The sequence below is a fragment of the Ursus americanus genome, chromosome 9 (assembly GCF_024610735.1).
Source record: "Ursus americanus isolate L20-20 chromosome 9, mUrsAme1.1.p, whole genome shotgun sequence".
In the NCBI taxonomy this organism is placed as follows: Eukaryota; Metazoa; Chordata; class Mammalia; order Carnivora; family Ursidae; genus Ursus; species Ursus americanus.
In genome coordinates this window covers 50118114-50145351 of record NC_142135.1, presented here as the reverse complement: position 1 = coordinate 50145351, position 27238 = coordinate 50118114, and positions in this window count along the sequence as shown.

The following is a 27238-nucleotide window of genomic DNA, read 5'->3' as shown; positions in this document are numbered from 1 at the left end:
TTTGGTAGAATTCCCCAGGAAAACTGTCCGGGTCTGGAGTTTTGTTATTTGGAAGGTTGTTTATCACTGACTCAATCTCTTCATAATTAATTGGCCTGTTTAAAAAATCAATTTCTTCCTGTTTCAGTCTTGGTAGTTTATAGGTTTCCAGGAAGGCCTCCATCTCTTCCAGATTGCTTAATTTATTGGCGTATAGCTGTTGATAAAAGTTTCTAATAATCCTTCGTATTTCATTGGTGTTGGTTGTGACCTCTCCTTTTTCATTCATAATCTTATTAATTTGGGTCCTTTCTCTATTCTTTTGGATAAGTCTTGCCAGTGGTCTGTCAATTTTATTGATTCTCTCAAAAAACCAGCTTCTAGTCCTGTTGATCTGCTCTCCTGTACTTCTGGTTTCTAATTCATTGATTTCTGCTCTAATCTTGGTCAACTGCTTCCTCGTGAGTGGATTAGGCCTGTCCCTCTGTTGCTGTTCCAGCTTCTTGAGGTGAGAATATAAAAACTGCATTTTAGATTTTTCTGTTCTTTTGAGTGAGGCTTGGATGGCTATGTATTTCCCCCTTAGGACTGCCTTTGCAGTATCCCATAGGTTTTGGACCGTTGTGTTTTCATTCTCGTTGGTCTTCATAAATTGTTTAAATTGATTTTTGATTTTCTGGTTTATCGAGTCATTCCTGAGCAGGATGGTCCTTAGTCTCCAAGTGTTCAAGTTTCTTCCAAATTTTTCCTTGTGGTCATGAGTTCCAATTTCAGAGCATTGTGGTCTGAGAATATTCAGGGAATAATTTCAGTCTTTTGGTATCGGTTGAGACCTGTTTTGTGTCCCAGAACATGGTCTATTCTTGAGAACATGGGCATTAGAATAGAATGAGTATTCTTTGGTTTTGGGGTGTAGTGTTCTCTATATATATCTATGAGGTCCAACTCATCTAGTATGGCATTCAAAGTCCTTGTTTCTTTGTCAGTTTTCTGCATGGGTGCTCTGTCTATTGCTGATAGTGGGTGTTGAGGTCCCCTACTATTAACATATTTTTATGTATATGTCTCTTTATTCTGGTTAAGAGTTGGCTTGTGTATCTTGCTGCTCCCCTGTTGGGGGCATATATATTTATAATTGTCATATCCACTTGTTGGATACATCCTTTAAGAATAATATAGTGCCCTTCTGTGTCTCTAACTGTAGTGTTTAGTTTAAAATCCAATCTGTGATATGAGAATTGCTACCCCAGCTTTATTTGAGGTCCATTGTCATGAAAGATTGTATTCCATCCCTTTACTTTCAGTCTGAATGTATCTTTAGGTTCAAAATGAGTCTCTTGTAGACAGCAAATGGATGGGTCATGTCTTTTTATCCAATCTGCAGCCCTGTGGCATATTATGGGAGCATTTAGACCATTTACATTGAGACTGATTATTGAGAGATATGATTTTAATGATGCCATGTTGCCAGTAAAGTCTTTGTTTCTATAGATTGTGACTTTCTGTTCTGTATCACTCTTGGCGCCTTTTTACTTTTATAGAACACCCCCTTAATATCTCCTGTAGGGTTGGTTTCGTGGTTAGGAAATTGGTCAATGACTGGCGATTCTGGAAGGTCTTTATTTCTCCATCAATTCTGAATGACAGCCTTGCTGGATAGAGGATCCTTGGCTGCATGTTTTTCTCTGAAAGAGCTTTAAAAATGCCCCCCCCCAACCCTTTCTCTCATTCCAGGTCTGTGTAGACAGGTCTGACGTAATTCTGATACCTTTGCCTTGGTACGTGAGAAATTTCTTTGCCCTGGCTGCTTTCAATACTGTATCCTTGGATCATATATTTGTGAAATGCACTATGACGTGACGTGGCGTAGGTTTGTCGTGGTTGAGCTTGGGAGAGGTCCTCTCTGCCTCTTGAACATGAATGTTTGTTTCCTTTGCTAGATTAGGGAAGTTTTCAGCTACAATGTTCAAATATCTCTTCTAGACCTCTGTTTTTCTCCACCCCCTCAGGGATGCTGATGATTCTGATATTGGAACGTTTCATTGAGTCAGTAATCTCCCGTAACCTACATTCCTGAGTTGGATTTTTTTGAGTCCAGATTCTATTTTAGATTTTTCTTCTACTAACCCATCCTCCAATTCGCCGATTCGTTCTTCTGCCTCATTCACCCTGGCCGTCAGAGCCTCTAGTTTTGACTGCATTTGGCTCATAGAATTTTTAATTTCTGCCAGATTCGCTCTCATTTCCGCCCTTAGAGATTCTATATTCTCATTAACATTTTCGTTAATACTTTTTTCTAGTCTACACATCATCCTGACCATTGTTACTCTGAAATCCATTTCTGATAATTTGGTTATATCCATTTCCATTAGTTCTGTGGCAGAGGCCACAGACTCACTGTCTTTTCTTTGCTGGGGGGAACTTCTCCTTCTCATCATTCTGATGAGGAGAGGTTGTGGGGTTGTCCAGAGCCCAAATTATTGACCAGGACCCTGGATGTGCGCCCTTGTTTTATAGGGATCTTAGGGATGTGGGCTTCTTGATTTTTCAGCCTGCCACCTGGGGGAGGGGCCTGCCGCTCCGATACTCAGGCAACCCTGTTTGGGTAGAGTCTCCGTGTCCCCTGCGAGGGGGGATGGGGATGGGCACACTGTGAGCCGGTCTTTCAGGCTTTGTTCTCTGGCGGCTTTCCCTGGCAGTTTGCTGTGCCTCTTCTGAGAGTCAGAGCAGCAGTGGCCGAATCTCAGCCTCTGTCTCAGAACAGAGGGATTGCGGACCGTTCTCCACTGATGTTCTGGCCACTTTAACTCTGTTTCTGTTGGTGCTGCTCAACCTTGCAGCGTCCCGGGATGTGCGCCCCACACCCTGCGTCCCAGCCCTCACTTCCAGGGCCTGCGCTTCTGTGTCCTTTGTGTTTCTAATTCTGCCAGCAGCCAGCCGCCCCCGCAAGCACCGGAGCTCACGGTCTTAGTCTGGTTCCAGTGAGCACACCAGAGCTCCGTTTCCCCAGCTGATGGTCTCAGTCTGCTGTCTTGCGGGTGCCGTCAGCGAGTCCACCGGCTCCCCCGTGCAGGTGGCTACCGCTTCCCGGCGCTCGAATGCGGCGGCTTCCTCCCCCTTCCTTTTATCTTCCGATATCTGTGCGCAGTTTCACGGCTCCCCGCTTCATACCTCAATATTCAGCGCTGGAGATGTTCATTTGTAGAGATCCAGATGCATCTTCCTGCGTCTCAGGCTGATTCCGTGGATGTTCAGGCTGGTCTGGTACCTGTCCAGCTCGACTCGGGACCAGCTGAAAAAGGGGTCCCCTACTCCTCTGCCATCTTAACTCCAACCCCTGTATGTGGCTTTTAGCTCTGGAGCACTTGACCTGTTTTCTTCAGCCACTGTAGGAAGAACCAGAGTCTAAATGTTTCATCATTTTAACCCTTTATATCCCTCTGGAGAATATACTCAAAAGTTTGAAATCATTTGTTTATGTTAAAAGCTTTGAAGGGATTTTGAGGGTTAGCCTTTAAAATTTAGTCTTCAAGAAATTACTCCTAAGTGGAAAGAGGATTTTACAATTTCATAGAGTAGCAAATTTAGAGAAGATTGAAGTCCTAGTATCATAATAATGTAGTTTGAGGAAGAGTGATGTCAGATATGTGTTAGTGGGTGTCCCTTAATATTGTGAGCTGATTAAATTAACATATGTAAATAGCTTAGTAAGTATTGATAAGCAATCGGTATAGTCAAAAAAATAAAGCAATAGATTAACTTCTGCATATTTTATAAGCGGTGATACTTGCAACAGGTGCCCCTGAAAAATCATAGATTTTTGCAATTTAAATATACTTTGGCGATTATTTTAATCCCTGCATTTTCTAGAAGATTAAACTGAAGCTCAGAGTTGTTCAGAGAATTGCCAGTAGTCACAAAGATAGATAATAACAGAACCAAGAATGTCACCCATTCTTCCGTTTCCCATGTGTTTTTCTACTCAGAAAGACCTAGTTTAAAATACCATGTCTACCATCCAGTGTTTAAGAGACCTTGCCTAAACCATATAGAACAAGATTTCCTCATCTGTAAAGAATGGAAAAGTATGAGAAGGGTTGATAACTGTTTTTCGGTGCATGGTCACGTATATATAGCGAAGACTGATACCTACCATTACTATTAAAGATTATATAACCTTGGCAAATTTTCTTATCTATATATAATTGAAGAAAAAAAGAAATGAACTAAGTACTTCTTGGGCTTTCTCTGGATGAAGAGAATATATTTTTATATGGGGTCACTTCTGTCTGCAGAGACTAGGGTTTTAGATGGCCCTAAGTATTTGATCATTTAAAGGAAAAATTTTAGGGGCGCCTGGTGGCACAGCAGTTAAGCGTCTGCCTTCGGCTCAGGGCGTGATCCCGGCATTATGGGATCGGGCCCCACATCGGGCTCCTCCGCTGGGAGCCTGCTTCTTCCTCTCCCACTCCCCCTGCTTGTGTTCCCTCTCTCGCTGGCTGTCTCTCTCTGTCAAATAAATAAATAAAATCTTTAAAAAAAAATAAAGGAAAAATTTTAATTCAACTTTCCTGCAGTCTTTGGTATTAGCTCAATGTAGAAAACCTGCAAAAGTGTTTCTTTTCTTTATTAGAGGAGCTTTAATGGAGTAGGGGGAATACAAATTTGAGACTAGAAATTAACCTCTGGTAAGAGGTGAAGAGCTAAATAGCTTTCTCAGCAAAAGAGGACAGGATTTGGGGCCACAAGATATTGTCTCAGGTGAAGGAGAAAGATTCAAGGAGAGGAAATACAACCAGCAAGAAACTTCTGATTGGGTAATGTCTCAATAATTTTAAGAACACACGTATCTAATATTAGATTTATTCTACTGAGGGATATCCAGTACTGCCATAGAAAGTAGAATTTAAAATTGATTTGATCTTTTCTTTAACCAAAAATTATTACCAAACTTTAGCTTCACAGGAGTGCCTGGTCGGCTCAGTGCATTGAGTGTCTGCTCCAGGTCATGATCCCGGAGTCCCAATATCAAGACCCGTATGGCCCCTATGGCCCATATGGACATCCCTGCTCAGCGGGCAGCCTGCTTCTCCCTCTCTCTCTGCCCCTTCTCCTGTTCCTGCTGTCTCTCTCACTTGCTCACTCTGTATCTCTCTCAAATAAATAAATAAATCTTAAAAAAAAAAAAAACAACTTCAGGTGCACAGAGTTATGCTATCAAAAAAAAAATGACCCTATCAATTATATTTTGATGCAATTTTAACAATCTGGGCAAACTGAAAGAATGATCCTAGGAATAGTCATTCCAAAGATTGCAGTCTCTCTTCTTGGGTTTTCTAAAATATAATCTGGAAAAAGGCAACAGCAGCCAACCAGGTGATTGGCAAGGGACTGGCAGAAGGACTATAGAATGCTCTCCACTGAATACCATTGTTTGTATAGTTGAACAGCTTAACTGAGAAAGATGTTGTTGCCCACAAAAGAACTATCTTAGGTAGGATGGTCCTGCTCTATTCTGTAAAAACCTATCTAATACAGATCTTCTATAAGTCTGTGAATGGGATAGTTCTACACTTAAAAAGAAGATCACAAGCTTAGGGACTCTGACAAAAGAGTGAGACACTTACAAAGAGTAACAGGCTCTATTTATATTGTTTTTGTTCTAATACATTTTGTTCCATGACATTTAAAAGTGAACATATCTATGCATGTGTCTGTGCATATATATGTATAGATTGTATATGTGTATATATATACACACATTCTCTTTCTATATATTTATATATAAAGATATGAATATAAATATAAATGACCCTTAACTCTAAGATCCAGGCTTAGAGCACAACTCACATGTTGAATCTTCAAAGTTTCCCTAACATTTCACTGGCCATTGTAAGCCACATGGCCAAACCTGATATTAATGGCTCAGAAAAGTATAATTATGTTTCAAGCAAGTTGCAGTAAGTAAATACAAAAAATAGCAGTCTATCTCAAACATTAATTAAAAGTATATAATTTAGCAACATGTATATAGTTTTAGGTTAAAAAATATTGAATCAAGCCTTCTATATCCAGATATCCTCAAGGCATACATTTGTAAATGTGATTAAATGTGATTGAAAAACAGAACTAAATGTATTTTTCAAAGGAAAATATATATAATGTAAATAAATTGAAGTTATTATACTAGTTATAAAATCCCAAATTATGCCACCAAATTCTAGAAATTGTAGGGAAGTTTGGACCTCTCTCAATTTCTTACTAATTGATTAGGCTTCACAAAAGAAACTCCGGATACTATTAAATTGAAGAATTATACTAACATTGAGTGTAATAAATTAGAAATGTGACATTATCTAAGTCCAGCTAAGTCCAACTAAGGTAAGAAATAACTGTGTCGTAATTATCTTTACCGTATAAGGTAGTGATTACTTGCAAAATGGCAGGAAATGCTTTTGTACCATCCCTACGATCTCTCCAAAATGAGAGACTCACTGCATGTGTCACTTACATGAACGATCTGGACAGGTGATCTCTCTGAGCAGTCGCTGTAAGCAGTTGGCTCTGCCCCAAACCTTCACCTCTCCTTCACCTCCATTTTTGATTTATCAGTATAGAAATTGTATATCCCTGAGTATAAATGGATTGGAAGGAGGAAGGGATGGGATTCTGAAAAGAATCGCTTATTCTGAGAAGTGTGTATCCCACAGTAAAGCAATCTATATATATATGCAGATGGCATGGAAAAAACTCAAGTAAATCAGTTGTTCAGCATCTTCAGAGTGTAAAGCAGTATGTTAAGCTAGAGTGAGAGGAGGAGCATTTATAGTTTCTGCGGTCTTAGATACATAGAGAATAAAAGCATGCCTTTAATATTTAGGAATAAGTGAATGTTTGTAATTGGAATGGAGGAAGCTCTGGCATGACACTTTTTAAGCAAAGACATGAAGGCTGAGTGAGGGTTAGCTAAATGGCATGAGGTGGGAAGAATTGTTACAGGAAAGGACCAGAAGCAGGTGGCAGCATGAACTACAAAATAAAACTGAGAAAGACCAGCATGGTAGGTGGAGTGAGCTGGAGGTTAAATCCAGTTGAGAAAGCAGAATCAAAATAATTCAATATACGATGGCTTTTATGTGTGGGGAAGAGTGGTAGAAAGTCACAACATCAGGTAATTTTATCCCTATCCTGGGACTCAGGGAATGCTTCAATGGAAAAATGACACAGTGAGAAGTCAGTGAGGAAAATAACAAAGTGAAATATAATGGTCTCAACAGTGGTGACACCATATGTCACAGGTTTCATACCTGAGAAATGGACTCTGCTTGCAGCAAGTTATTAGGAAGGGCTCTTGGCATTAACACCTATTGAAAGGGAAGAGACAAAAACTGGAATGAGCAGAAGTCAAGTTATGATGCAATCTCAGCAAAATCTTGTTCAATCCTATTGGGAGCTCTGAAGTAAAAAAAGATTCTTCAGAGTTGTCTTAGAGTTGGCCCTAGAAAGTCAAATTTTATATCTTCTTGTAAATGAGTAATTGGATATAGGCTATTCTCCCCAGAGGGGGCATGGCTTTGGGTGAGGCGGTTCTTTTCATTTGATGCAATCCCTTTAGAGGACTGACAGTTGAGATACATCTGCTGGTGGCAATCCCAGGAGCTGAACTGATAAAACCTTTATTTCTGGAATGGGATCTGGGCAACACCTCTTAGTATCTACCACTTGATGTTTGAAAGATTGGGAGTTAGTTTGATAAACTGAAAGAAATCTAAGCTGACTGGCAAAGAGAGAACCCAAAGAATGATGGCAAAGAATAAGACTGGACATAACATCAGAAGCTGGATCAGGAAGGACTTTGTAAACCCTGTTGGGATTTTGGACTGTCAGATTTGGATTGAAGTGTCCCTTTAGAAGCTTTGTAGAAAATACATTGTAGAAGAAGCCGGTAGCAATTCAGAGTAACCAATACAACAAAGAGTCTAGGTGAAAGACAGTGATAGCCTGGAGGTAACATGTCTGTAGGGACATAGTACAGCTCCACGCATTGGTTTAGAATTTTTGAGCACTTTTATAGAGATTGAGTTCTTGTTAAGTCTAGGAAATAAATGAAATCATGATGGGAGTGAGTAGACGATTAACATTGTAGAGATCCTAGGAAAGAAACCTAGAGGTATTTCAACATTTATTGGTCAACAAGAGAAAGGGGGACCGACAAATTAGAATTTCAAGATGTTGGAGGGAGGAGAACTAAAATGGAGTTTCACTGAAAACTAGAGCTGAGAGTCTTTTTCAAGAAATAAAGGAGGTGGATCTTTGTCAGATGCTACTGAAAGGTGAAATAAAATTAGGACTATAAAGTATCTACTACATTGGCAACAGAATAGGGGTAAGTATTAGGGGGTAAATCTAAGAAAGGTAGCTGTAACTGTTTAGTTTTGAAAAGTTAGTATCTTTTCCCTTCTTATTTTCTGTGTGAAAATAAGTCAGCTAAGTCTGCTAAGAAAGTGAAGAGAGAGAGCATAGTTTGAAGCTGGGAGAGATTAGAAATTTGAGATATTATTTTTGGAAGTAGAAAGAGAAAAATTATCAAAAAGACCAGTTACACTTGCTGGTTAGTTATGTCCTGATGTTTCTGATGATAAAATTGTAACACTATTGAACTAGTTGTGTTGTTTATTTATTCATTTGTTGTATTACCTCTATTGCTTGGGTATAGACAAAAAGAAAATATTGGCATTTATCTGGGTAGATGCTAAAAGTAAAAGAGCAAGGGAGCTGGAGTTTTGATAAGACAGTATCTGAAATGATGATAGATAAAGTTTAATAGGAAAGGAATTAAGGAGAGGGTGTAATTACTTTTGTGGCAGAGACCACTTCTAAGCTGCAAATACAGACAATCTCGAAATTAGTAGCAGGACTTCAACTTAAACATGGCAGACCAAATACCCTGGTTTACTTCCATTCTCCTTGAGATACCATGAAAATGGCAGTAACATGAATTTTCATAAAGTCATAAGTCTGTAAAGGCAAAGAGAACCCGAGGGAAGAGGTGAGCAACAGTATTTGGAAAGCTGGAAAGTGGAAGATTGAGTGGTAACTAACTTGGCAGACCTGAGCAAATTGCAATTATTTCAGCCCCAGGGATAGCATAGAATCAGGCTGATTCAGGAGCTTTGGAAGGCTCAGAATTTGGATGTACGAAGTACCTCTAAAAGTGGGGCTATAAAAAGATCAGAAAACAGGACTATTCGTTAAAATATAGCTATCCATTTGTATGACATTAACTACAGTGTCTCTTAACTTCCCACTTTCTGAGATAACATTAGCAACTCTATCCTTTCTTGCACTTATCTTTCCTACTTCTTCACATCTCACATTTGTACTTTTACATTGTACTTTTTTTATTTTATTTTTTAAAGAATAGGAACTTTTTAGGTTTAATTTCTTTTCATTAGATAGCTACATTTTTTTTTCTTTTTGAGTATAGTTGACACACAATGTTATATTAGTTCAGGTGTACAACATAGTGATTTGATAAGTTCATACATCATGCTATGTTCACAAGTATAGGTACCATCTGTCCCATTACCTCACTATTACAGTATCATGGACTATATTCCTTATGCTCTGCTTTTTTATTCCCATGACTTACTCATTCCATAACTGGAGGCCTATATCTCCCTCACCCCTTCACCCAATTTCCCCTTCCCCCAATTTCCCCTTCCCCATCCCTCCTTAAACTGTCAGTGTTCTCTGTAGTTATGGTTCTGATTCTGCTTTTTGTTTATTGATTTTTTTGGATTCCATTTGTGAGTGGAATCTTATGGTATTTGTCTTTCTCAGTCTGCCTTACTTCACTGAATATAGTAACCTCTGGGTCCATCCATGTTGTCTTAAATGGCACAATCTCATCCTTTTTTATAGTTGTGTAATATTTGTGTGTGTGTGTGTGTGTGTGTGTGTGTGTGTGAGAGAGAGAGAGAGAGAGAGAGAGAGAGAGAGAGAGAGAGAGAGAACAATGTTTTCCTCATGCATTCTTCTTGTGGGTACTTAGGTTGCTTCCATGTCTTGGCTACTGTAAATGATGCCGCAGTAAGCAGAGGTTTTTTGTTTTTTGTTTTTGTTTGTTTGTTTGTTTGTTTGTTTTTTAAAGTAGGCTCCATGCCCAGCTTGGAGCCCAACTTGGGGCTGGAACTCATGACTTTGAGATCAAGACCTGAGCTGAAATCGAGACTTAGACACTTAACCGACTGAACCACTCAGGCACCTCAGGGGTGCATATATCTTTTTGAGTTAGTGATTTCCCTGGGTAAAATTCCTATAATAGTGGAATTATTGAATCATGTGGTATTTCTATTTATAATTTTTTGAGAAACCTCCACACTGTTTTCTACAGTGACTATATCAGTTTACATTCCTACCAACAGTGCAAGAGCATTCCTTTTTCTCCACATCCTTGCCAATACTTGTTTCTTATTTGCTTGATTTTAGCCAGTCTAACAGGTGTGAGGTGATATTGTGCTGCTTTTTTGCATTTTCCTGATGATTAGTGACATTGAGCATCTTTTCATGTGTCTGTCGGCCATCTGTATGTCTTCATTAGAAAAATGTCTATTCAGGTCCTCTGCCCATTTTTTAATCAGATTGTTCATTTTTTTGGTATGGAGTTGCATATGTTCTTTATATATTTTGGATATTAACCCCTTATTGGATATATTCTTTGCAAATATCTTCTCCCATTCAGTAGGTTGTACTTGTTGTTGTGCAAAATATTTTTATTTTGATATAGTCTCAATAGTTATTTTTGCTTTGGTTTCCTTGCCTTAGGAGGCATATCCAGAAAAATGTTATTGTGGCCAGTGTACAAGAAATGATTGCCTGTGCTCTCTTTTAGGATTTTTATGGTTTCAGGTCTCGCATTTAGGCCTTTATTCAGTTTTTAAGTTTATCTTCATGCATGGTGTTAGAGAGTAGTCCAGTTTCATTCTTTTACGTGTAACTGTCTAGTTTTCCCACCACCATTTATTGAAAGGACTGTCTTTTCTCCATTTTATATTCCTGCCTCCTTTGTCATAGATTAATTGACCATATAATTGTGGGTTTATTTCTTGGCTGTCTATTATGTTCTATTGATCTGTGTATCCATTTTTGTGCCAGTACCATACTGTTTTGATTACTGTAGCTTTGCAGTATTTTTTTTTCTTTTTTTTACAAGTAGGCTTCATGCCTAGCATGGGGCCTAGTGCAGGGCTTGAACTCACGACCCTGAGATCAAGACCTGAGATGATATCAAGAGTCAGATGCTTTACTGACTGGGCAACCCAGATGTCCCAGCTTTGTAGTATATTTTGGAACCTGAATTGTGATACCTTGAGCTTTGTTCTTTCTCAGGATTGCTTTGGCTCTTTGGGGTATTCTGTGGTTCCATACAAATTTTAGTATTATTTGTTCTAGTTCTGTGAAAACTGCTGTTGGTATTTTGAGAGGGATTGCATCGAATCTGTAGATTACTTTGGGTAATATGGACATTTTGACAATACTAATTCTTCCAATCCCTGAGCATGGAATATCTTTCCATTTGTTTGAGTCCATTTCAATTTCTTTAATCATTGTTTTCTAGTTTTTAGAGTACAGGTTTTTTTCATCTCTAGTTAAGTTTATTCTTAGGTATTTTATTCTTTTTGGTATAATTGTAAATGAAATTGTTTTTTAAATTTCTCTTTCTGTGACTTCTTCTGCAGAAACACTACCAATTTCTGAGTATTAATTTCATATCCTGCCACTTCACTGTTACTTCTAGTAATTTTTTTGTGGGGTCTTAAGATTTTCTATGTATAGTATCATGTTGTCTGCAAATAGTAACAGTTTAGCTTCTTCTTTACCACCGTGGATGCCTCTTATTTCTTCTTGTCCCTCTGCTGTGGGTAGGACTTTTGAATAAAAGTGGCCAGAGTGGACATTCTTGTCTTGTTCCTGACTTACACAGAAAGGTCTCAGTTTTTTACCATTGAGGATGATGTTAGTTGTGGGTTTTTTATATTTAGCCTTTCTTATGTTGAGGTATGTCCCTCTAACCCCATTTTGTTGAGAGTTTTTATCATGAATGGATGTTGTACTTTCTCAAATGCTTTTTCTGTGTCTATTGAGATGGTTATATGATTTTTATCCTTTGTTTTGTTGATGTGGTATATGACATTGATTGATTTGTGAATATTGAACCATCCTTGCATCCTGGGAATAAATCCAGCCTGATGGTGGCGAATGATCTTTTTAATGAATTTTTGTATGCAGTTTACTAATAACATAGATTTATAACATAGATTTTTGCAACTGTGTTAATCAGGGATATTGTCCTGTAGTTTCCTTTTTTTGTGGTGTCTGTCTGTTTTCATTATCTCAGTAATGCTGGCCTCTTAGAATATATTTGCAAGCTTTCCTTCCTCTTCTGTTTTTTGGTAGTAGTTTGAGGAGAATAGGTATTAGCTCTTTAAATGTCTGGTAGAATTCATTTGTGATTATATTGTCTTTATGTTGCAGTTTTTATATTTGAATTTCATCTTTGTACTTGTATGTTATGACATAGATGGTGATTCTTGGGATATTAAATAATGGATAATTATGACTCTTGTATTACTCTTCTAAGTTTGGAATTGATAGAGAGAGGGAGAGAAGGAGAAAGGAGGAGATGGGTACAGGAGGAGGAGGAGGAGACTTAAATGTCTTCTTTGCTTTTACTGCTAATAAAAACTGAAAAATAGGAGACCAAAGCTAATTAACTGAAAACAGACTGAACAGAACAACTACAGACCTTTCCTTATATAAGCATGGGAAGAGAGAGCCAATCAGGATATACCTTCTCTGAAAGGGGAGGGGAGGAGGAAGGTTAGAAAAAGAAAAATGCTGGGATAAGCTTGAGCAACTTACTCTCCCAGGAACACCATCAGATAAGCTACGGAGTGGTGAGAAAAGAAGAGAATCTTGGAGTGTTTCTCTCTTATTTTTCCCACTTAAGAAGTCAAGTAAAAAAAGAAAATTCCTATTCCTCTATGGGCCACATTCGGAATGGCGTATGTCCCTCCAAGCAATTACAAAGTTAAAGGTTAATGCTGTTTAGATACTATGACTATGTAAATATTGTTTGATGTAGAGTCAAGTAGTATACTATGAATGTGCTCTTTTCTTTACGCCTTCTATAATTTGTGTTTATTTTGTTTTTATTTCTTCTTTTGAATTTTTCTTTGACTCTCCTGGAGTCAGACTGCCTGATTTGAAGCCAAAGCTTCATCACATCCTAGCTGTATGAATATACTTGTGTGATCTGTAAATAGTGATATTAACAATTTATCCTTTATAGAATCATTGTGATGATTTATGGGTTAATGTACATAAAATGCCTAGAACAAAGACTGACACATAGTAAACACACTAAAAGTATTTCCTATAATTCTGCCCTTATCGTGGTATATTATATTCTTTCAGTTTCTCAAGTCATATAATATTATCTAAATCATACAGATTAGATAAAACTTTTCCCTAAATATTTCTCCTGGATTCTTCTGTTCTTTTGCCCAGCACTGAAAAAATTGTGATATATGCCTGCAGATGAATGGCCATCTGGAATTTTCCTCTTGGGTTTTGTACGTTAGATCCTCAGTGGTCCTTTTTTACCACCCCCTTCATTTTACTGAAGTACATCTTTAATAATAAAAGAAAGTTGGTGTATGAGATAAATTCTTAGGGTCTTTGCAGTTTGAAAAGTCTTTATTCTCTTCTCACTTTTAATTACTAATCTGGTCGCTAAAGGTTTTCTGTTATTTCCTCTCTAATTTTTTAAAGCATTTTTTTTCTTCTAACAGCTACCTTTGATGATGAGAGGTCTGTTTGCCATCTTAAAAAGGTTAATTTGTGAGCGATCTGTTTTTCTTTTCCTCTTTAGACTCTTAGCAGTCTTCTCTTTATCATCAGTAATATGGAATTTCAGAGTGTGGGTCACTTATTTTTATTCACCCTGCTTAATAATTTGTAGAATCTTTATTTTGATGATGAATGCCTCCCTTCAGCTTTGGTAAATTATCCTCTCTTATTCTCTCACTCTCATTTTTTTCTTGAATTCCTATTAGCCAGATGATACCTCTCAAGTAAAAATAATTCTTTTGCTTGTTATATATATATATATATATATATATATATATATATATATATATATGTATATGTATATGTATATATAATATGTTATGTGTTATACATATATAACATATAATATAAATAACATATAATGTGATAAGTTATATAAAAGATAAATATGCTTCTATTAAGGAGATTTCTTTAGCTTCATCTTCTAACACTTATGTAATTAGCTTTTTATTTAGATAATTGCTTTTTTTTTTTAATTCTTCTTGGTTTCTAAATGTATTTCTTACAGCATTGAGCTTACTAATTAATTTTCCTCAATTTTTTTTATTTGTTGAAATATGTGCACCTCCCCCAGTCATTGTTTTGGATTTTTTGTTGTTGTTGTTGCTTATTTTGATCATTTTTTTCCCATGATTCAGCCTTTCCTTAAATATCTTGTAGTTCCTGCTCATGCATTCATATTTAATGTAAGGTGATACAAAGGATAATTATAGTTCATGTGTTTGTGAATAGAATTTTCAACAGATTGTCTCACTCTGGAAAAAACAGGCCATTTTAGTAAGGCTGTTAAGTTCAAGAATTCAGAATACTCTGGGGTATAAAATTGCCTTAGTGCTTTCCTTACAGTTTAGAACAGTTTCATTTTATTTTGTTGTTTTTTTAGAAGATAACCATCAATTGTTTCAGCAGGGATTTAGTTGCCTTGTGGCTTTCATTTTTCTCCAGGGCCTAAGAGACTAGTGGGATCATTGCCTCTTTTCTGTTTGAGCCTTCAAATAATACCTTTTTTCATTTCTATTCCTTACTCTTAATTTCAAAGACTTTCAGTTTTTGAATTTGTAGTCTCCTTGGGCATCTGCTAGGTGGGCTAACTGCCTACCAGAATTCTAGGTGATGTCTACTTAACTCTGCTTCACTAGAATTAGTTGAAATCCCTCCTCTATTGGTGACTTTCATTCTGTTTTCTTTGTTGTAGGATTGTATTGTTCTTTGCACATTTACTTATAATAATTTTAATTAGTGTCTCAGGGGGGCTGTAGTGTATGTATACATGCTTAGTCTGCCATCTTGATCTGGACCCAGGTTTAGTTTTAAAACATTAAATGTATATGGAATGTGGGCTAGGGTAAAGGAAGAATAGAGTAAGGACTAATTAGAAGCTTAGTCCAGATGAGATGATTGTATGTTAAATTAGCTTCCGTGGAGATGAAGAAATGTGTGTGGATTCAACAAGTATTTTGGAAGTAAAATCAACATCACATTATTTAGTGATTTGGTTAAATAAAGTCACTTTTTCACAGTTCAAGTTTTTCTTCAGTTTGAATTTTTGGTAGCTTTTGTTTTACAAAATGAAAGGATTCTAATCTTCTAAATTTCACTTCATAAAGCAGTAGCAATATCCCTTTTAGTATTTAGTTAACCATTTATTATTCTTTTCAATCTCTTTTATTTTTTAAGGAATGGAATCAAATGTGCACAGTATTCCAGGTTTTGACAGACACCATTTGAAAATTATGAGAATGTCACTCCTGTTGCCCATGATACTGTGTAACAGGAGGCAATTTCTGAAACAATCTAGGTCAGGTCAATGTCATATGAAAAGCCTCAGTCTCAGCAGGGCTGGGATACTCTTAGTAGTTATTTCATTAGTAAGATTCAAACTTATACAGCTATGGTTCACATTCTCTAAATCCTGACCTGTTAACTACCATGATTACAGATATCCCTTGAGAAAGATAAATGCTTATAAGATAGACCAAAAGAAGATCATATAACTAACTTGGATTTGCCTTTGGCTTTGGAATCTTGGTTGGGGCCATATTAGTCCTGGTGATCTGCAGTGTACCACATCAGAGTATACCATATACCATGTCAAGTATTAATTTTACATGTGAGTCCTATGCTAAATCAGTCCTGAAAGCCTTCTCAAGTAAAGGGCTCTTCCTGAGTAAGAGGCTTCCACAGACCATATTGTTACATGAGATTTACAATAATAATCAATCCAAAAGAATAAATTTTGAAAGATTAGACAAAAAATAGTCCTGATTATTATTATCAAAGAGACATCTATCTTCCTATTACTTTTGCCCATTCAGTGTTATTGTATTTGACCCATCCATACAAGAATCACGCTTTTATGAAGATGGAATAAAGAAAAGATTCAAATTTCTGTTAAAGATGGGTACACTAATCAAATTAATTAGAATTGACAAGAGGAAATCGAAGCAAGAGATATAAGAGACGTGATTTGTAAACCTACCTGCTCATCAGACAGCATTAGGATTTTCAGATTTGTAGGTGGATTTTGAGGTTGAAGTGATTCTTGAAAACTTCCAGGTTGAAAGTCCATAGATGTTTTGAGGAAGGTTAAATTTCAAGTCCATGGTAAAGCACAGTTTAGGATGTTTCAGAATATGGGACTGGGATTGCTTTTGCTAATGACCCTTTTTGCTTTTTTTGAGTTATAATGAACACATAACATTATATTAGTTTCAGGTGTATTTACTGAAGATACTGTACTTTCCCCATTGTATATTCTTGACTTCTTTGTTATAAATTAATTGATCATATATGCATGTGTTTATTTTTGGAGTCTCTATTTTGTTCCTTTGATCCGTGTATCTGTTTTTGTACCAATACCATGTACTGTTTTGATTACTATAGCTTTATAATATACTGTGAAATCAGGAAGTGTGATGCTTCCAGCTTTGTTCCTTTTTCTTAAGATTGTTTTGGCTATTCAGGGTTTCTTGTGGTTCCATACAAATTTTAGGAGTGTTTGTTCTATTTTTGTGAAAAATGCCATTGGGATTTTGATAAGGATTACACTGAATCTGCAGATTGTTTTGGGTCGTATGGAATATTTTAATACCTCAGTAGCAAAAACTAAACCCAATTAAAAAATGGGCAGAGAACCCATGTAGACATTTTTCTAAAGAAGACATGGAAAAGGCCAAAGGTACATGGAAAGGGCTCAGTTTCACTAGTTTACAGGGAAATGCAAATCAAAGCCACAATGAAACATCACTTTATACTTGTTAGAATGGCTATCATCAAAGAGACAAAATATAAGTGTTGGAGAGGATGTGGAGAAAAAAGAACCTTCCTGCACTGTTGTGAAGAATATAAATTGGTTCACTCACTATGGAAAACAGTATGGTGTTCCTCAAAAAATTAAAAACAAAATTAGCAACTGATCCAGCAACACCACTTCTGGGTATTTCAAAAAAAGTATGAAAACAGAATCTCAAAGCAATATCTGCACCCTATTCTCATTATAACATTATTCACAATAGCCAAGATATGGAAACTACTTAAAGTGTCCATCTATGGATGAATGGATAAAGGAGCTGTGGTATCTATGTATACAATGGAATATTATTCAGCCGTAAAAGAGAAGGACATCTTCCCATATGTGACAACATGGAGGACTTTGAGGACATTATACTAAGTGAAATAACTAAGATAAAAAAGACAAATACTATATAATCTTACTTTTCTGTGGAATCTAAAAAAATGAAACTCCTAGAAACAATGACAAGACTGGTAGTTATGAGGGGTCGGGAGGATTGGGGAGAAGGAGAGTTGTTAGTCAAAGAGTAAAAATTTCCAGTTATAAGATAAATAAGTTCTGGGGACTTAATGTACAGCATAGTGATAATAGTTAATCATACTATGTTATATACCTGAAAGTTGCTAAGAGAGTAGATCTTAAATGTTTTCATCACAAAAAATTAATGGAAATTATGTGATTTGATGGAGATGTTAGCTAATAATATGGTGGTAACCATTTTGCAATATATGTTTATTAAGTCCACAGACTTTGCACCTTAAACTTACCTAATATTGTATGTCAATTAGAGTTGACCCTCTAACAACATGGGTTTGTGGTGCACAGGATCACTTATACACAGATTGTTTTCAAGAAATACAGTACAGTACTGTAAGTGTATTTTCTTTCCTTATGATTTTCTTAACATTTTCTTTTCTATAGCATATTTTATTGTAAGAATACAGTATGTGTAATATATATACAGAATATGTGTTAACTGTTTATGCTTCTGGTCAATAGTAGGCTATTAGTAAAGTTTTGGGGGAGTCAGATTTATATATGGATTTTTGACTGCACAGAGTGGGCTGGGTGCCCCTAACCTCTGTGCTGTTCAGGGGTCAATTGTATATCTCAGCAAAGCTGGAGAAAAAAGAGAATACAGAGTAAGCTTAAAATAGATTTGACATCTCTATTTTAGAGATTTAGTTGAAGTCTCTAGATTTGGATGCTCCATTTTTAGATTACACACCTAAATTAGGAAGTGGAATAGAGGATAAGAGTAAAACAGAAGAAAACCAGAGAGGATATTTATTCAGAAACCGAGAAGTACTTACCTTAAGTAATTCTATGAAAAGGTCAAGAAAGAGAGATCGAGGAAAAGTCATAACAATGTTATTTAGCAGTTACTTGTGGGGAAAAAAAAAGAAAATCACTTATCACTTAAGGACTTTTTAGAGCAATTTCTTTTTTTGTACTCTTTGTGGCTTTAATAAAACAATTGTAACCACATTCAACATATAATTTCAATATTGTAATTGAAACTTTAGAACAATACAATTAGTATGTATTTTATGCATTTTATGTAAATAAATGTTAGGTAAATATACATAATGGTGGTATAATATTGCATTGAATGGATAAATCATAGTTCAAGATTCCTTGAAAATGGACAATTAATTTGCTTCCAATTTTGGCTATAATTAATATTTTAAATACTGTTTGGTATATGCTGGTTTTCTCTAATCATTTCAGGACTATTTCCTGAAGAAATGCTTCCATATTTAAATTTATTATGATACAAATTTAACTATTTTAGAGGGTCATAACTTGCATCACTAAATTGCTTTGTATTTATAATGCCTTGAGCAGTGTACATTGGGGGATCTTTAGCAATACTTTTACAACTTTAAGGTATCTTCAATGTTTTTAAATCTTTGCTCTTTAATAAATATCAGGTCAGAACAGTTACTCTGCAGCCCTCCTCGTGGAGGCTGCCACGGAATGTTAGGACTTTTATAGATGTTAGACTCCAGATAAAATGTGGAATATAAAGACTCCATTTTAATATCTCATAAATTATGTCCCTATTTTTCTGCATTCTGTTTCTGTTGTATATTTAAATCTATATTTTGGTTTATGCAGCAAGTAATTGCTGTAGAATTTTCATATCTTAGGAAATTTAGTGGATAACAAACTCAAGATAGGAATAAAAAAGAAAGGAGATGGTGAGGAAGGGAAATTGATTTTTAAAGTGATAGTTATTAGCAACTCATATGAACTCCTCAGTGCTAATCTGAGTTGTATATACTTGTTTCTGAGCCAGACGCAAAATAACAGATTAAACGTAAGTTATTGATGCTTTGCTTTTGGAACAGATTGTTGAAAGGAGATTGCTATTTGGGGAGCAAAACAGGTCCAATAATCACCTGAAAACAATTCTGACAGTGATAAAATATCGTCCAGCTCTGATTTTTTCCATAAGATAATAATTGTCCCCATTCAAATTGCTAAAAATATGTGAAGGACTGAACAAAGCAAATGTATTTATGGATGATTTCTCCCAAACACCTTCTGTAGAATCTGTTGACAAGAAAAATAGCCTAACAAAAAGAAAGAGAGGAAGAAAAAGACTGAGGGAGAAAGATACTAAGAAAAGGAAATCCTAGAAGATTAATGAATTGTTGAATCCAGAGGTGTAACTGATGAACCTTTCAGATTAGACTTTCTTTAAGCTACTGTCAAACAAAAATGACCATAGGTAGTGTATTGATTTGACATCAGATTGGCATAAATTATTTTTCATGTGGTGCTATGGTATCAGTTTTTATTAATCATCCCACATCTACTTTGTTTTCTTAGAGTAAAAATGTCTTTAAAATTCCCCTGTTGAATTTTATTCTTTTTTTTTTTTTTACTTTTCTGTATTCTTTCTTAATATCATGGAAATAATTTGTTCTATTTGTGTGTGTGTGTGTGTGTGTGTGTGCGCGTGTGTAGTTTTTTTTTGTTGTTTTTTTTTTTTTTGTAAAATTAAGTTCTCTTACTAGCACATTATGGGAAAAAAATGAAAAAAAACCCACAAAGCTTTGCATATGAGGTATTTTCCTGTACAGTTAATTGGCATTTCTAAACCATAAATTCTTCGTCCTCAGATACCTGAGTTTTTGTGGAGATCTTCTATAGTAGAATTGCTACATATATCCCACACTATTTTAAGTTATTATTCATTCTTTTATCCATTTATTTATTACACAAAAATATACAGAGAATGATATACTATGTGTGAGGAACTGAGCTAGGAAATCAATTTAAGATACAGTTTCTGTTCTCAAAAAAAATTAAGGACTATGTTTTTGTCAACGTAGTCAAGTTGTGCAAGACTAGTCTGGAGGCATATGAGAATCCCTATAAGGCTGGAACAGTCCAATTGTAATGTAGAAAATTACTCATCAATATGTCTATTATATTACTTTTGTAGGTCCCCTCTTTTCCCACTCTGTGGCACTTCTTCCTTTCTAAATATCCAGTGTACCCTTCTCACTACATTGTCCCATGAAAAACCTGATTTTTCAGGACTAGGTGTCGTTCATAAATTCTTAGATTGACTGATACCAGTGTATTCTTTTTCTAAGAATACTACTTTTCAAGCCAAATCTCAAATTACAGAAATCTAATCATTAATCACCATAGAAGCAATGTTGATTATCCCAATCAGGTAGTGAAGCTTTAGGACAGGCCTAAAATTTCACTAACTTTAGCCTTTGTAAACAAAGCCAGGTAGGAGCTGGCATGTGACTTATTCCCTGCCTTTTCCCCATTTCTTCAAATATTTTCTATTTTGAGTTCTGGCTTACCCCTACTTTTCCAACTAGTTTAAATCTAGTAAAAGTAGAAATAAATACCCCACCCACCCACATACTCTCGTTTTTATAAGTTGGAGAAATGAGACCAATGCCCATGGCCTCCATACTTCAATAATTAGAACTCAGTTTTTAAAAATTATAATGGCTGGAACGCCTGGGTGGTGCAGTCGGTTAAGCGTTCAACTCTTGGTTTTGGCTCAGGTAATGATCTCAGGGTCATGAGATTGAGCCCCCTGTTGACTCCATGCTTCCTCTCCCTCTGCCCCTCCTTCTCTCTGAAATAAATAAATATTTTTAAAAATTATAATGGCTGTCTGAATTATATCCTTCATGGCTTTCTTCTGAACATGTAGAGGTAATCTAAGATGAATTCTGTTTGTATGAAATCATCAGACTTTTTATTTCATCCTCTTGCTGATGAGGTTGATTGACTGCATAGTAAATTCAAATGAGGAAAATGCTACTGATTATTAAAATGATCAAAAGACCTAGCTCAAATGAAAGGCTTCCAATGACCAACGCTGAAACTATTTGAGGAAAAAAAAAAGAAAAGATTATTTTATTAGTTCTCTGTTGCTGTCAGTAAGAGATTACCATAAACCTAGTGACAGCACAAATTTATTATCTTAAAATACTGTAGATCAAAAGTCTGACACAGGTCTGTTCAGGTTACATCACAGTGTCCACATCACTGCATGCCTTTCTTTCTTTCTTCCTTCCTCTCTTTCTTTCTTTCTTTCTTTCTTTCTTTCTTTCTTTCTTTCTTCTTTCTTTCTTTTAATAATTTTCATTTTGTTATATTAGTCACCATACAGTACATTCCCAGTTTTTGATGCAATGTTCCATGATTCATTATTTGTGTATAACACCCAGTGCACCATGCAATATGTGCCCTCCTTACTGCATGCCTTTCTAATGGCTCTACAGGAAAATCCATTCCTTCTCTCTTTCATGTTGTTAGCAGAATTCAGTTCCTTGTAATTATAGGGCCGAGGTACCCATTTTCCTGAAGGTTGTCAGTCAGAGGCTGATCAGAGCCTATAGCGACCACTTCATTCCGTGGCTTGTGGCCTCCTTCTTCATCTTCAGAACCAGAAACAGTAAATGAAGTCTTTTCTCATGTCACATCCCTCTGACCCATTTTTCCTTTGCTTTCTACTTTTAAGGACTGCTGTGTTAAGATTGTATTCATTGGATAATTGAGGAAAACCTCCCCATCTCAAGATTTGTCCTTACCTAAATTATATCCGCAAGTATCTTTTTTCATGTAAGGGAACATATTCATAAATTCCAGGGACTCTTTGGGGGAATGATGTTTTTTTCCTACCATAATACTGTTGAATAAAAGAATTATCCATGAGTCCATACTGATACACATAAGTAATTTAATAAATACCTCGGTGGGGCAAAGGGTTATCTCTTCATTACAGAAGAATCTGATTGATAAGTATAGAAGTAATGGGGGAAACCATAGTAATAATTGTTGCAAGCAAGATCCATTATGGATGCTAAAATTAGTGAACCACATTTTGAGAGAAACATAATATTTGCATGTTTCAAAATAATCTTCAACATATGTTTTATATTTTATGGGAAAATAGTAACTTTACTATGTAGAAACCTAGCTTTAACCAGTGGATCAAGATTAACTTCCCATTAATAAGTTATGTAATGTCATATACACCATGATGCGATGCAAGAGAAGGGCACAATACTTCTGTTATGTTCCTGCCAAAAATTCATTACCTCATCGTAATCATGAGAAAATATCAGACACACCAAAACTCAGACAACTTGACCAGTACTCTTCAAAGAGTCTAGTTCATGAAAGAAAAGGAGAGCTTGAGGAGCTGTCACAGACAGAGGAGAGTTAGGGAGACATGAAAAGAATGCAACGTGAGATTTGCGATCAGAATCTGGAACAAAAAGAAGTCATTAGTGGAAAAATCAGTGAAATAAAATGTGCAGTTTAGTTAATAATATTGGGCCAGCGTTCATTTTCTGGTTTTCATAATTATACTGTGATTATATGTTAACACTAGAGAAAAGTAGGTGAGGTTACATGCGAGCTTGTCTGTACTATTTTTGCAACTTTTTTTAAGTCTAATTTTTTTTTTTAAAGTTAATGACGACAGCCACAGCAACAAGCACCGGTATCGGATTATGGATAATATAAATTTCCTTCTTTTTGTTCATCTGAATTTTTTTGGTCATGATTATGTATGCATTAATTTTTTATTTAAATAAAAAGGTTAAAATAATTTAAACAAAAGGCCTGGCTCAATCATAGCTGCACAATATTCCTGCCACAAGGTTGTAAGTAGAAAAGAGCCCTAGGGAGTTGGTTCATTAACGACAGTTACTGCAATGTGTAGGGCTTCAGAAAAGACATTTCTGTCTTTCAGTTTATAGAAGAATATTTATCCATTAGGATGGATATTCAAAGGCATCTTTCAAAGCAGTTTCATGTATTGGGAATAAGATGGGTTTGGAGTCTGAAAACAAATTACCCACTACTTGTTGGGCAATACTAGATCTTGTTTCTATCAGTTAACCTCTTGGCCACTGTTGACTCATCAATTATAATAAAACTAATGTTTGGTAATGTTTTTTGTAAGGATTAAATGACACAAATGTGGTAATGTGCCTGATGACTGAAATGCTCTTCATTTATCCATTACTGTTATTGTTTAGTATCTTCCATTGACGAGTGAGCCACTGGCAACTAGAATTCCTTATGATGACACATCTGAGAAAGGTGACTGAATTCAATGCAGAATCCTGTTTTACCCTCACTTAACAGAAGTGTGGCTGCAGGGAAGGTTTTGGTGAAGAGGAAGATGAGTGAGCACTTTTGTCTTTTGAGCGGGCACTTCAGATGAAATATGTATGGAAATTAAGTCATTTTCACTTCTTCTTGATTTTTGTTGCTCTCCTCATACCTTTCTGACCTTCTTTTGCCCCTGAGCTTTTTCAGTGCTGAGTGATGATCACGTAGGTAGAAATCATATGGAGAGCATATCATGCGTGCAGTATGCACAGGGATGCAAGAATTTAATTTTCTTTCAGTGCAAAGCAGTCCTGCCTGTTTAAAACTGATTTCTCTGTACAGCAAAATCTACAAAAGTGCATTGGGAGAAAAAGTTTTCCACTTTAAATAAATTCTGCTGCTTGTGCTTTACGTGAGGAGATTTATGAAGTTCATTTAAAAAATTGGCTAAGTAAAGGGAGCTTTCAATCTGAAATGAAGACAAACTAAGGGGAAAAAAACATAAAAATATATGGAGATCTGACTCATCCTAGCCCATTAGCTCAGCACTGGTGCACGCATACATAATGTTAATGCAGGAGTACAGTTTTAAAACCTGATTAGAGTGTAGACTGGGAGTTTAAAAAAATAATCAAAGGAATCAGCTTTAGAGTACACATCAAAGAATACTCTTTGTGCAGATGGGAATGAAGAGAAAGAAGAATATCTTGTATTTAATCCTTGATTCTCAGGGCAAGTGTTTTAAGAAAACAGATAAAAGATTAAAGCTCAACTCACATACAAAATAAGAGAATTAAATAAATTTATGGCCTGAAAAAACCTAAGCTCTTCACTCCTAATTATATCTAGCAATGATCTTCTAACAGCCTAGTAAAAGCATTAACAATAGAAAGTTAATATACACAGCAAATTCTTCTTATTTATATTCTTGTCATTTGGTTTTGAATTTGTAGTTAGAGAGCTCACACCTAGCCTCCTTCCAGCAAAGTAAAGATAAAATGTTTTTATTAAAAAATTCTTCATTTCTTTCTCTTAGTTGCACAGTAGCAATACGAAGGCATATTCTTAATATAGAGAAAAAGAATGATGTGCTATGAATGGATGCATCAGCCTAATATGATTAGCATATCTTTGCAGGTAAATTTTTTTCCTCGTGAGGGAAAAACATTCTGTACCCTTGTCACATTCCTCAATTCATATAGAGGAAAATGACTCATTAGGGACGGATTATTGTCTGTGGATGAGACAGTCCACTCATCTTGTAGTTGTATGCATTTTCCGTTTTAGATTCTACACATTGCCCTAAGTTACCATGCATTGCCTGAGAAATTAAATGTCTTTCTTTGCACTGAGAAACAAATGCAGAGCAGCTCATTTTCTTTTGCTGAGAGGCAGAGCTAGAGCATAGGTGTGAAAAGAATTATTCTTAATATAGATGAAAAAATGTTTCCCCAAAAGTATTGAAAATTCCCTTTTAGTCTAAGCATAGTGGAGCCTTGCACAATCATTAACACCAATTTATGTGGGAGGTAATTTGAAAAGACTTTTAGAAAGCCTGGGAAGCCAAGACTATAACACATCTGTTCATTAGCTCTCAGTCTAACTACCATGCAGTCATTCACACTCACCTTCCTGAATCGGTGTTCCTATTAAATGGAGGATGTCTTTCTGTGGGCTCTAAGGAACTGAGCCTTGCCAAGACTTAGAGCATATGTAAGGAGCCCTCTCTTGAGGTCATCTATCTGATTCATCACCCAAGAGAACCATAAGTGTAGTCAGTATTAATGACTATAAATACCAAATCAAATAATTAAAATTTTGAGTAGGATTTGAGGTTGTAAATGTCATAGAAACAGAAAATAATTAATCCATTTGTGGTATATCCTATGACCTTAATTTGGCAAAGTCATTGATAAAGCAGATCAGTGTTTATGGAACTTCTCTTTGGAGACTTAAGAATAACTGAGCACTCTAGTTTCTAATCTAGATGAAATTTAGTGAATCAAGAGACAGAACAAATAAGCCTTTGCTATAGCAGACTAGCATTCTGCATGCCCTGTTATCTGTTAAAAGAAAAAAAAAAGTGTATTCAAGTATTGTGTGTTTACTAAAGCTGAGTCTTGTTAAACCGTTAAATCCCTTAAAGGCTTAATTCATATTATGCATAAATTCAGATTCTAAAATACTTGGCAGGTAATAGCCTGCTGGTGTTTTTTGGGGGGACAGGGATGGATGGATATCACACCTATGCAAGAAGGCTTTGGAATTTATTGACTTGAAAGTAAAATTATTTAAATTGATTTTAAATTGACAAGGCGTAAGCATGAAATCAATTAAGATAAAGGTAAAGCAAAATTTCAAAACTACCTAGGCTTATCTCAATTTACCTTCAGAACAATCCTATGTAACAGTTTCCAATTTCAGAAGCTGTTTTCCTCAAATTATACAGCAAGTATGTGATAGAATTAAACTGATGATTATTATACTCCACATTTTTGGAAGTCACAAGGAATTTTACTGTGAAAGTAGGTCCTCAAATTGCTGTAGATTTCGCAGGTACAGCCTAAAGAAGACCAGTGATGTCACTGCAATTCTGGAATCCTATTTTCCCCCCATGGTTTGCATAATAAATATCAATAGATGTTCTTCATATACAGTAGCTCCATACCAAACAGGAACTCAGTAATTCTATTTTGAATTATTCCAAATGTGATATAAAAGGGTATCAAAGAAAGAGGAAATTAAACAAAGAAATTAAAGCAATTTAGACCTTCAAAGTCAATTCAGTGAAGTTTTGTGGGAGAATAATTGTTTTTGTGTGTTTTTATGATCAAATGATTGAATGCATTATTTATTGAGATGGAGAAAAACAAAACCATCCACCTCTAGGTTGTGTTCATTTTTCTATCAAAAAGAAAAATGTTTGTAATTTGTGGCAAGACAGAATCCCAACAGACAGATATGGAGGATTATCAGATCTCCATATGCCAAATATACCTACCAATTCTTCTTGTAAAGGCATTCAGTGAAATAAATAGATGAGATCCATGTCAGGTGTAAAAAATGTGGAATCCCCTCACCTGCAGTGAGATATCCTGGGTTACTTAGGAAGATTTTATTGACTAAATTAGATGCAAGAAGACCAACATGAGGTCCCTTATACCAGAACTGGTTTATTAATATTTGTTGTAATGAGTTAGCTTATGGGATTGTGGAAGTTAACTAGGGAACTCTGAAATTTGCCGGTAGATTGTAGTCCACAGGTGGAATTTCTTCTTCCTCAAGGAAACTCTAGTTCTGCTCTTAAAGCCTTTCAGTGGATTGGATCAGACCCACCCTAATTATCCGGTATAATTTCCTTTACTTAAGGTCAACTGATTATAGATGCTAATCACATCTACAAAATAACTTCCAGCAACACCTACATTAGTGTTTGATTGA